General features: G+C 42.7%; 1 long non-coding RNA gene and 1 other non-coding gene across 2 annotated transcripts in view; one reads left to right on the plus strand and one right to left on the minus strand.

The window, feature by feature from the left end:
- The window catches only part of LOC124777090, a 700,755-nt gene extending 696,400 nt beyond the window's left edge, over nt 1-4,355 (minus strand). Inside the window, exon 1 of the long non-coding RNA XR_007015683.1 lies at nt 4,246-4,355. This is a non-coding gene — a long non-coding RNA (uncharacterized LOC124777090). The remainder of the gene's footprint in view (nt 1-4,245) is intronic.
- A 228-nt stretch (nt 4,356-4,583) lies between these two features.
- On the plus strand, nt 4,584-4,674 carry Trnay-gua. The gene is given in 2 exon segments: nt 4,584-4,620; nt 4,639-4,674. It is a non-coding gene; the product is annotated as a tRNA-Tyr (tRNA).
- Nucleotides 4,675-9,746: the final 5,072 nt, after the last annotated feature.

A 9,746-nucleotide genomic window follows, 5' to 3' on the forward strand; every position in this document is an offset into this window, starting at 1 on the left:
CACTGAAACGTGTCCTGTGCGTTGGATCAGTTGCCGTCAAGTGATTTCTTGGCCACCGAGGTCACCAGATCTTACTCCATTACGTTACTGTTTGCGGGGCTGGCGTAAGAGCGAAGTCTAAATGCGAAGAGTGGACACAGGAGGAATTCTTGCCCGTATGTTACACTCGTGTGCTCAAGTAAATAGCCGTACGAATGGGCTCAGACCACTAACACAGCAGCTATTTACGTACAAGAGCTTCAAAATGCATTGCAGTTGACGGCGGACTTTTAGAACATCTTTTGTGAGGAAATGTACTCTATCAAACACGAGACCACAGTGTTTCATGTACTATTACCTGCATTTGTCGCAGTTACCACTGTTTTCATTATTTTTCTCGGAAACTTAAGAACAGGACATGTGTTCGTATGACGTTTCTTGTTCAGAATCATTAATACTATTGCTCCTCAAAGCAAGTACCTTTCCTCCTAACTCATCATGTATAATGAAGTTCTGTTTAAAAAAACAATGTACAGATATTCAGTCAAATTTTGATACGATTACAAATCGGTGCAAAGACCTGTAGCTTTCTTTAAATGTTCATAAATGTAAAATTTTGCACTTCACAAACCAAAAGACGCAGTATGCTTCCTAGTCACATGTAAAACCAAGCAATTTACACAAATACCTGGGTGTACCACTTTTTAGCGATATGAAATGCAACGATCGGGACCGGCCGGGATGGCCAAGCGGTTCTAGGTGCTGCAGTCTGGAACCGCGCGACCGCTACGGTCGCAGGTTCGAATCCTGCCTCGGGCATGGATGTGTGTGATATCCTTAGGTTAGTTAGGAGTAGTTCTAAGTTCTAGGGGAATGATGACCTTAGAAGTTAAGTCCCATAGTGCTCAGAGCAATTTGAACCATTTTTTGCAACGATCGCAAAGGATCAATTAAAAGTAAAGCAGGTGGCAGACTTACGTTAATTTGCAGCATACTGCAAAATTCCCATCAATTTATAATTGAGACTGCTTACAAAACACTCGTGCGACCCATCCTACAATAGTGCTCGTAATATGTGGGGCCTGTACCAAATAGGACTGTTAGGGATATTGAACGTGTACAAAGAAGCACAGTGCAAATGATCGATGGCAGAGTGTCATGGAAGAGAGCCACTCACATGTTGAAGAAACTAAATTTGTAGACTCTTGAATACATACGGAAACTATCCCGATAAATCTATTGACAAAGACGGAAACTAACCCGAAAAAGTCTACTGACAAAGTTTTAGGAACCAGTATTAAGAAGAGAAATTTGTTAACATCGAGTATTGATTTAAGTGTCAGGAAGTCGTTTCTGAGAGTATTTGTATGGAGTGTAGCAATGTATGGAGGTGAAACGTGGACGATAAATAGCTTAGACAAGAAGAGAATAGAAGCTTCCGAAATGTGGTGCTACAGAAGAATGCTGAAGATTAGATGGGTTGATCACATAAATAATGAGGAGGTATTGAGTAGAATTGGGGAGAACAGGAGCTTGTGGCACAACTTGACTAGAAGAAGGGATCGGTTGGTAGGACATGTTCTGAGGCATCGAGGGATCACCAATTTAGTATTGGAGGGCAGCGTGGAGGGTAAAAATCGTAGAGGGAGACCAAGAGATGAATACACTAAACAGATTCAGAAGGATGTAGGTTGCAGTAGGTACTGGGAGATGAAGAAGCTTGCACAGGATAGAGTATCATGGAGAGCTGCATGAAACCAGTCTCAGGACTGAAGACCACAACATTAAGTGAAGAATCTATAGTCACGTACGTATCGCTCTCCTATGGACGGCGAGACAAGATTAGGCAAAATGCAGCGCGCACACAGGCATTTTAAGCAGTCTTCTGGCGCGCATGGAACGGAAAAGAAGTCCTTATAACTGGTGCAGTGGGAAGTACCCTATGCCATGCACCTCGCAGTAGTTTGCACAGTATGACTGTAGATGGAAAGGCTGGCAAAATGACAAGACTTGCTCGTCGTCTTAGTCTGGAACTATTGGACACTGAAAAGGAGAGTCATCGTCTCCTCCATGTAGAAATCGTTAGATACGCAACATTTGGGGGAAGGCAGCGAACCGAAGTGGGGAAGTCCTTATCGTGGCATTCTTGTACTGATGCGAGGAAAGCACTGAACTCCACAGTGATCTGAAGTGGGGGAGTGCTTCCCCGTGACATTCTCCTTGTACTGATGCGAGGAAAGCACTGAACTCTAGTATCATCGCCGGGCAAGAATTCGAATCCCCCCCTACGGACAGAGGCAGGTCGCATGGCTTTCCATCGCGAGGCGTACCCACAAAGAAGGTCACGGTCGATTATCCAAGACGTTGCAGGAACAGTCCGTGGCAAACGGTAGGCGAAAGTGACTTATTACCAGCTTATGCTCGTGCAAGCACTTACGACTCGAGAGAGAAAGATATGAAGCAGTCTGGCGAAAGTTGCTGAATAAATTCCTCCTGGTCCACAAAATTGTTGGGGACCCAGCAGTGCGGTTGCTTATGTCTACTTGAGCGTATGTGCATGATGTGCGCAAATGTCTGCTGAGAACAGCGAACATAACTTCATTTGCATTCGAAATGAAAGCTGGTGAACGAGTTTGAGTTCCTTCTAATAGCGCCGCCAGTTGAAGTGAAAACGCCCGAGTTTATGAGGAAGGAGAGAAGACAGTTTTACAAAGGCAGACGTACAATAGGGAGAAACTGTGACCTACCCGAGTTTCCGGTCATTTTGCAGCTGAAAGCCCTGTGTTTCTTTTCAGTGTGGCCACTGTTGCTTCCTTAGTGGAGAAACTTAAGAATGAAACTCCAGCGACTAGCCTCTAATGAAAGTGGTGTCGATGGTCGTTAAAACTGAACTATGAATAACAGGAAAATTATGAAAAAATGACAAGATGATAATTACTGTGTCAAATTTGTTATTCCTTTAAGTGGAAGCAAAAGAAATAAAGCAAAGCGCTTCTCTTAACAACGCCTTCTCTCTCAATGTGTTCTCTGTCTCTGTCGTACCGTTGCAACCTGGCGTGGCTGTTTTTGTAGAATATACACTCGATGTAGAGGTCGCGAGTTACTCAGACAGGAACCGGAAGTGGCAATGCGAAGGAACCGTCCCAGCATTCGCTAGAGTTGGTTTAGGGGAAGCTTGAGGCGGCTGGTCCACAGTTTGCAGCCAATCCCTTTCTAACATGGATGCAATGTTGTAAATAATACGCAAATGGAATGGAACAGAAGCTCGCGAGTATCAGTATCAAGTGCTCTCTGCAACGTACTGTCAGGGGTTTACGGAGTGCATACGAGAAAATAACTGTTGGGTATAAAAAACATAACCGCAACGCACCACTTCGTTCAACAGCGCCCGAATTCACGACCGGTGCAGCGTGCACACGGGCGCGCGTATGCAAACACACATGCGCGCGCGCCGGCGTTGTCTGAGGAATCCGTTCGTTTGTTTGTTTGTTTGGTGCTCTTTAGCTGCACTTGGCCGGAGTGTTCATTAGATTCTGTGGTGCACCGATTCACTATAAGCGTCTCCCTCCGAACGCCGCTTACAAAACTAAACACTAGAGCGGCAAGCGGCGCTAACTTCACAGACAAGAGGATTAGGCAGTATCGAGCGAATGGGTGGGGAGGGGGCGAGGCGACGTTACCATGGCTACTGGGAGACCTGTAGTCTCCTGTCAACCCCCCCCCCCCCCCTTTCCCGCTCCACAGCCGCCCACAGAGTGTAGCGATTTGACAAGACTGTATCCTTGGGGATATAACAGTAGCTGCATTCCCCTATACAAAGACATCTACAGACTTCCATGTGGTATTAATACACTATTTGATCTATAAATAACAGTTTTGTAGGGTCTTCGAAATTAAAGATCGCATTATTAAAATGTCACTGAAGAAAGCAAGGAGAACATCATTTTGTTATTCCTAAGTTTTATTCATAGATTCGGCAAGAGAATTCAATATCGCACGATCACTATATTCTGAAAGTGAATGGATCTTATCAAACAAATTTATTAAAATAAATGTTTACTCTGCACTCGATTATTGACGTCTTGATATCCGAAGTTAGGGAAATGAGATGTCTATTAATGCACTTTCACTGTAGTAATTCATATATCGACAGAAAAAATTGTGTGTGTAATCGTGGTTTCACACAGAATAACTTAAAGGCGTTACTGCAAGTGACGGAACGAGTAAACACACAGCGAACAACAACTCGTCAGCAGCCGCACATACCTTGAGTCGATTTTCTGTCACGGAAAAGCGCGCGGAGAACGACACACTCTCACCTCACACATCGAGCGCGGACTGCGCTCTGTTGAACAGACGCCCCGACTCCAGCGGCGGCGAATTGACGTGACCAATCACGAGCGGAATATCAGTCACGTGGTGTCTGCGAGTAGAGATGGAGACCGAGCGTCACGGAGTATAAAAACAGATATACGATGAAAGACTCATGCATCTACTTGCAGTTACTTTTCGTATTGTCATGAGCAATTTCCGTATAAGTAACTATAAAGGGTCCAAAGTAAAACTTATTGTGTATATATATTTGCTCGTATTATAAGCCACTTCCTCTGGTAGCTCAGTTGGTAGAGCGGTGGACTGTAGAGGTGCAGTATAGCAGAGATCCATAGGTCGCTGGTTCGAATCCGGCCCGGAGGACGTATTTTAACGTCCTTCAAAATACCAGTTTCATTTCTCGACTTCAGATATTTAATCGCTTTCTCTGTTTAGCAATGCGGAAGCATAGAAAAATCATGCTAATGAAGTGTAGATAATAGTTAACATATAGGCCTTTTTGTTTCTTATGCTTTGGGCACGATAACCTTCAATACAGTGCAAGGCTTGACACACATGCATCCGTACTCAGCAAACCAATGTCAAGTGCATGGCAGAGGGTGCTTCCTCTTGTATCACACATTAGGGTTCCTTTCCTTTCTTCCCCATATGGAGCATTGCTTATCTGTTTCTATTTTGTGCTTCCTTTTATTTCTGTCACAGCCACATTATGATACAGTAATAACTGGTTCCGGTCTACAATGGCTATCTTCAGAAGCTATTAGTTGTGGATGACATTTCATGAATCAAACATTCATTACGTGCGTTGTCACACTGTTTGAACACATCATAAGTGATGTTCACACATCTGGGCAAAAACTCGTTATTAATTCTATACCTGTCAAGGGCATGGCAGGTGTACGTCCTTTTGTACAAGTTATTAGGGCTTCTTCCTATTTTCCCATTAACATATTGAGCGAGGGAAGAATGACTGAATGCCTCTGTGTGCACTATAATTTCTCTTGTCCTCCAAGACTCCTGTGAGAACTTAGGGGGTTATCATATATTCCTAAAGTCATAATTTAAAGCCGATTCTTGAAATATTTTGAGTAGGCTCTCTCGGGATAGTTTATGTCTATCTTCAAGAGTCTGCCACTTCAGTTCTTTCACTACCTCCATGACATTCTCCCACAGTTCAAACAAACCTGTGACCATTTACTACTTTATTACTAGATCTGTGTCGTTTACCAGTCATGACTGGACAGACTGTGTCAAGATTAATTACGTGTATACATTTAAAGAAATATTCACAAAATTAAGACATTTATACTTAATAGAAACAGTATTTGTTTGTCCATTCACATTGGTCACTATTAAAGAATTCACCAATGGAGTACAATGGGCATTCTTTCAGGTCCTGTTCTACTCTCCTTCTGAATGTTCCTAGCGGCAGGGATTGCACTTCTTGAGGCAGTGAGTTGAACATCTTTAGGGCAACCACTGGAAAGCTGTCTTGTGTTCCCGTCTGTCGACACCTGGGTATTTTGATGCTCCTCTTGTTACGGGTATTTTGATTGTGTATATCTTGCCTCATGCTGAAGAATACTTGGTTTTCTTTCACGCTGATGAGACATAAAAACACATACTGGCTGAAGACTGTCATAATTCCTAACTGCTTGAATATAGGCCTGCAGTGCTCCTATCTTTTGCTTGATGTGATTATTCTGAGAGCACATCCTTACAACCTGCAGAATGTCCCCATAACAGTAGGCCATAATTGATGTGGCTATGGAATAGGACATAATATACTGTTATGAGATATTGGTCACTCAATACACCTTTTAACCTCCTCAGAAGGTATATTACATGGGAGAGCTTGGAGCACTGTGTGTTCGTTCATTGTTAGTTTCCTGTCCATCATGAAGCCCAACAGTTTGACAGCCTGCATATTATCATGGCATCCGATGTTGTTAAGGGTGCATATCAGATGATGTGTTTTTTCTTCATTCATTTTCATTTTATTTTTGATGAACCATTCTTTAAAGTGTTGGAAGAGCACATCTGTTTCTTGGAGTGATTCTGCAGCAGTTCTTCCTTTGGCAAAAAGGGTGGTGTCATCAGCAAACTGTAACATATTGTTGTTATAGCCCATTTCATTGACATAAATAAGGAACAGGAGAGGCCCTATGAAAGACCCTTGGGGTACTCCATATTCCAGCTTTTGTTCTTGCGATGTTGCTCCATCAGTTGATACCACTTATCTCCGGTTTTCCAGATAAGACTGAAAAGTTGCCAGAACAACACCTCCGACACCATAACACTTCAATTTATTGTGCAGTATCTTGTGGGAAATGCACTCAAATGCCTTGCTAAGATCACAGAGTGTCAGTGCCACACTTTCTCTGTCTTCGAATCCTTGCCTTATTTTTCCGTTAAGTCCAGTGCTGCCATAAACGTTGACTTTCCCTTGCGAAAACCATGCTGTGTGTCCTGGAAGAGCTTATTTACTTCAAAATAATTCTGTAACTGGAGTTTCATAACAGACTCCACAACTTTAGCTAGAATAGGAATGATAGAAATTGGTCTGTAGCTGGACACTTCACATGGGTCACCTTTTTTGTAGATTCGTACTGTCCATGCTACTTTAATAAATTTTGGGAAACACGCCAGAGTACAAGCATTTGTTAATTACCATAGATAATGGTTGAGCAAGCTCTAGAATAATTTTCTTCAGCATTGTGCAAGACATACCATAGATATCTTCGCTCTCCGAGTTCTTGTATGACTTAACTTTTTTTAGGATATCCTTAGGGTGCACTTCCTTCCAGTTTTCAAAAGTGCTACTGGTTATGTTTCTCATGTGACTTGTGGGGACTAAGCCCGAGTCAGGTATTTCGTTAATTGTATCTTTCACTATCCTAACAAGGTACTGATTGAAGGCGTCAGGGCTACCGGAATTTAAGGCTGAGGTGGGCTTTCTTCTGCACTCGTTTACCAGATTCCAAGATGCTTTGCATAGATTGTGAGCCTCTTTAATGAACCTGTCATTGTATCTCTTTTTTGCCTCCTTCACTTGCTTTCTGTAAATTCACTTGGCTCTTACATAGTTACAATGAAGCAGGTCTCTAGATGGGAGATCTCTAGCTGCTTTCATATGGTCCCTGAAAATTAGCACAATGCATTTTAATTTGTTTAGCTCAGGGGTATACCCCACCCCCCACCCCCCCATGAACCATGGACCTTGCCGTTGGTGGGGAGGCTTGCGTACCTCAGCGATGCAGATAGCCGTACCGTAGGTACAACCACAACGGAGGAGCATCTGTTGAGAGGCCAGACAAACGTGTGGTTCCTGAAGAGGGGCAGCAGCCTTTTCAGTAGTTGCAAGGGCAACAGTCTGGATGATTGACTGATCTGGCCTTGTCACAATAACCAAAACGGCCTTGCTGTGTTGGTACTGCGAACGGCTGAAAGCAAGGGGAAACTACGGCCGTAATTTTTCCCAAGAGCATGCAGCTTTACTGTATGATTAAATGATGATGGCGTCCTCTTGGGTAACATATTCCAGAGGTAAAATAGTCCCCCATTCGGATCTCCAGGCAGGGACTACTCAAGAGGATGTCATTATCAGGAGAAAGAAAACTGGCGTTCTACGGATCGGAGCATGGAATGTCAGATCCCTTAATTGGGCAGGTAGGTTAGAAAATTTAAAAAGGGAAATGGATAGGTTAAAGTTAGATATAGTGGGAATTAGTGAAGTTCGGTGGCAGGAGGAACAAGACTTCTGGTCACGTGAATACACGGTTATAAACACAAAATCAAATAGGGGTAATGCAGGAGTAGGTTTAATAATGAATAGGAAAATAGGAATGCGGGTAAGCTACTACAAACAGCATAGTGAACGCATTATTGTGGCCAAGATAGATACGAAGCCCACACCTACTACAGTAGTACAAGTTTATATGCCAACTAGCTCTGCAGATGACGAAGAAATGTATGATGAAATAAAAGAAATTATTCAGATAGTGAAGGGAGACGAAAATTTAATAGTCATGGGTGACTGGAATTCGAGTGTAGGAAAAGGGAGAGAAGGAAACATAGTCGGTGAATATGGATTGGGGCTAAGAAATGAAAGAGGAAGCTGCCTGGTAGAATTTTGCACAGAGCACAACTTAATCATAGCTAACACTTGGTTTAAGAATCATGAAAGAAGGTTGTATACATGGAAGAACCCTGGAGATACTAAAAGGTATCAGATAGATTATATAATTGTAAGACAGAGATTTAGGAACCAGGTTTTAAATTGTAAGACATTGCCAGGGGCAGATGTGGAGTCTGACCACAATCTATTGGTTATAACCTGTAGATTAAAACTGAAGAAACTGCAAAAAGGTGGGAATTTAAGGAGATGGGACCTGGATAAACTGACTAAACCAGAGGTTGTACAGAGTTTCAGGCAGAGTATAAGGGAACAATTGACAGGAATGGGGGAAAGAAATACAGTAGAAGAAGAATGGGTAGCTTTGAGGGATGAAGTAGTGAAGGCAGCAGAGGATCAAGTAGGTAAAAAGACGAGGGCTAGTAGAAATCCTTGGGTAACAGAAGAAATATTGAATTTAATTGATGAAAGGAGAAAATATAAAAATGCAGTAAATGAAGCAGGCAAAACGGAATAAAAACGTCTCAAAAATGAGATCGACAGGAAGTGCAAAATGGCTAAGCAGGGATGGCTAGAGGACAAATGTAAGGATGTAGAGGCTTATCTCACTAGGGGTAAGATAGATACTGCCTACAGGAAAATTAAAGAGACCTTTGGAGATAGGAGAACCACTTGTATGAACATCAAGAGCTCAGATGGAAACCCAGTTCTAAGCAAAGAAGGGAAAGCAGAAAGGTGGAAGGAGTATATAGAGGGTCTATACAAGGGCGATGTACTTGAGAACAATATTATGGAAATGGAAGAGGATGTAGAGGAAGATGAAATGGGAGATATGATACTGTGTGAAGAGTTTGACAGAGCACTGAAAGACCTGAGTCGAAACAAGGCCCCCGGAGTAGACAACATTCCATTGGAACTACTGACAGCCTTGGGAGAGCCAGTCCTGACAAAACTCTACCATTTGGTGAGCAAGATGTATGAAACAGACGAAATACCTTCAGACTTCAAGAAGACTATAATAACTCCAATCCCAAAGAAAGCAGGTGAAAATTACCAAACAATCAGTTTAATAAGCCACAGCTGCAAAATACTAACACGAATTCTTTACAGACGAATGGAAAAACTAGAAAGCTTTTGACAATGTTGACTGGAATACTCTCTTTCAAATTCTAAAGGTGGCAGGGGTAAAATACAGGGAGCGAAAGGCTATTTACAATTTGTACAGAAACCAGATGGCAGTTATAAGAGTCGAGGGACATGAAAGGGAAGCAGTGGCTGGGAAGGGAGTAAGACAGGGTTG

Source organism: Schistocerca piceifrons, chromosome 2 (assembly GCF_021461385.2).
Source record: "Schistocerca piceifrons isolate TAMUIC-IGC-003096 chromosome 2, iqSchPice1.1, whole genome shotgun sequence".
NCBI classification, from domain to species: Eukaryota; Metazoa; Arthropoda; class Insecta; order Orthoptera; family Acrididae; genus Schistocerca; species Schistocerca piceifrons.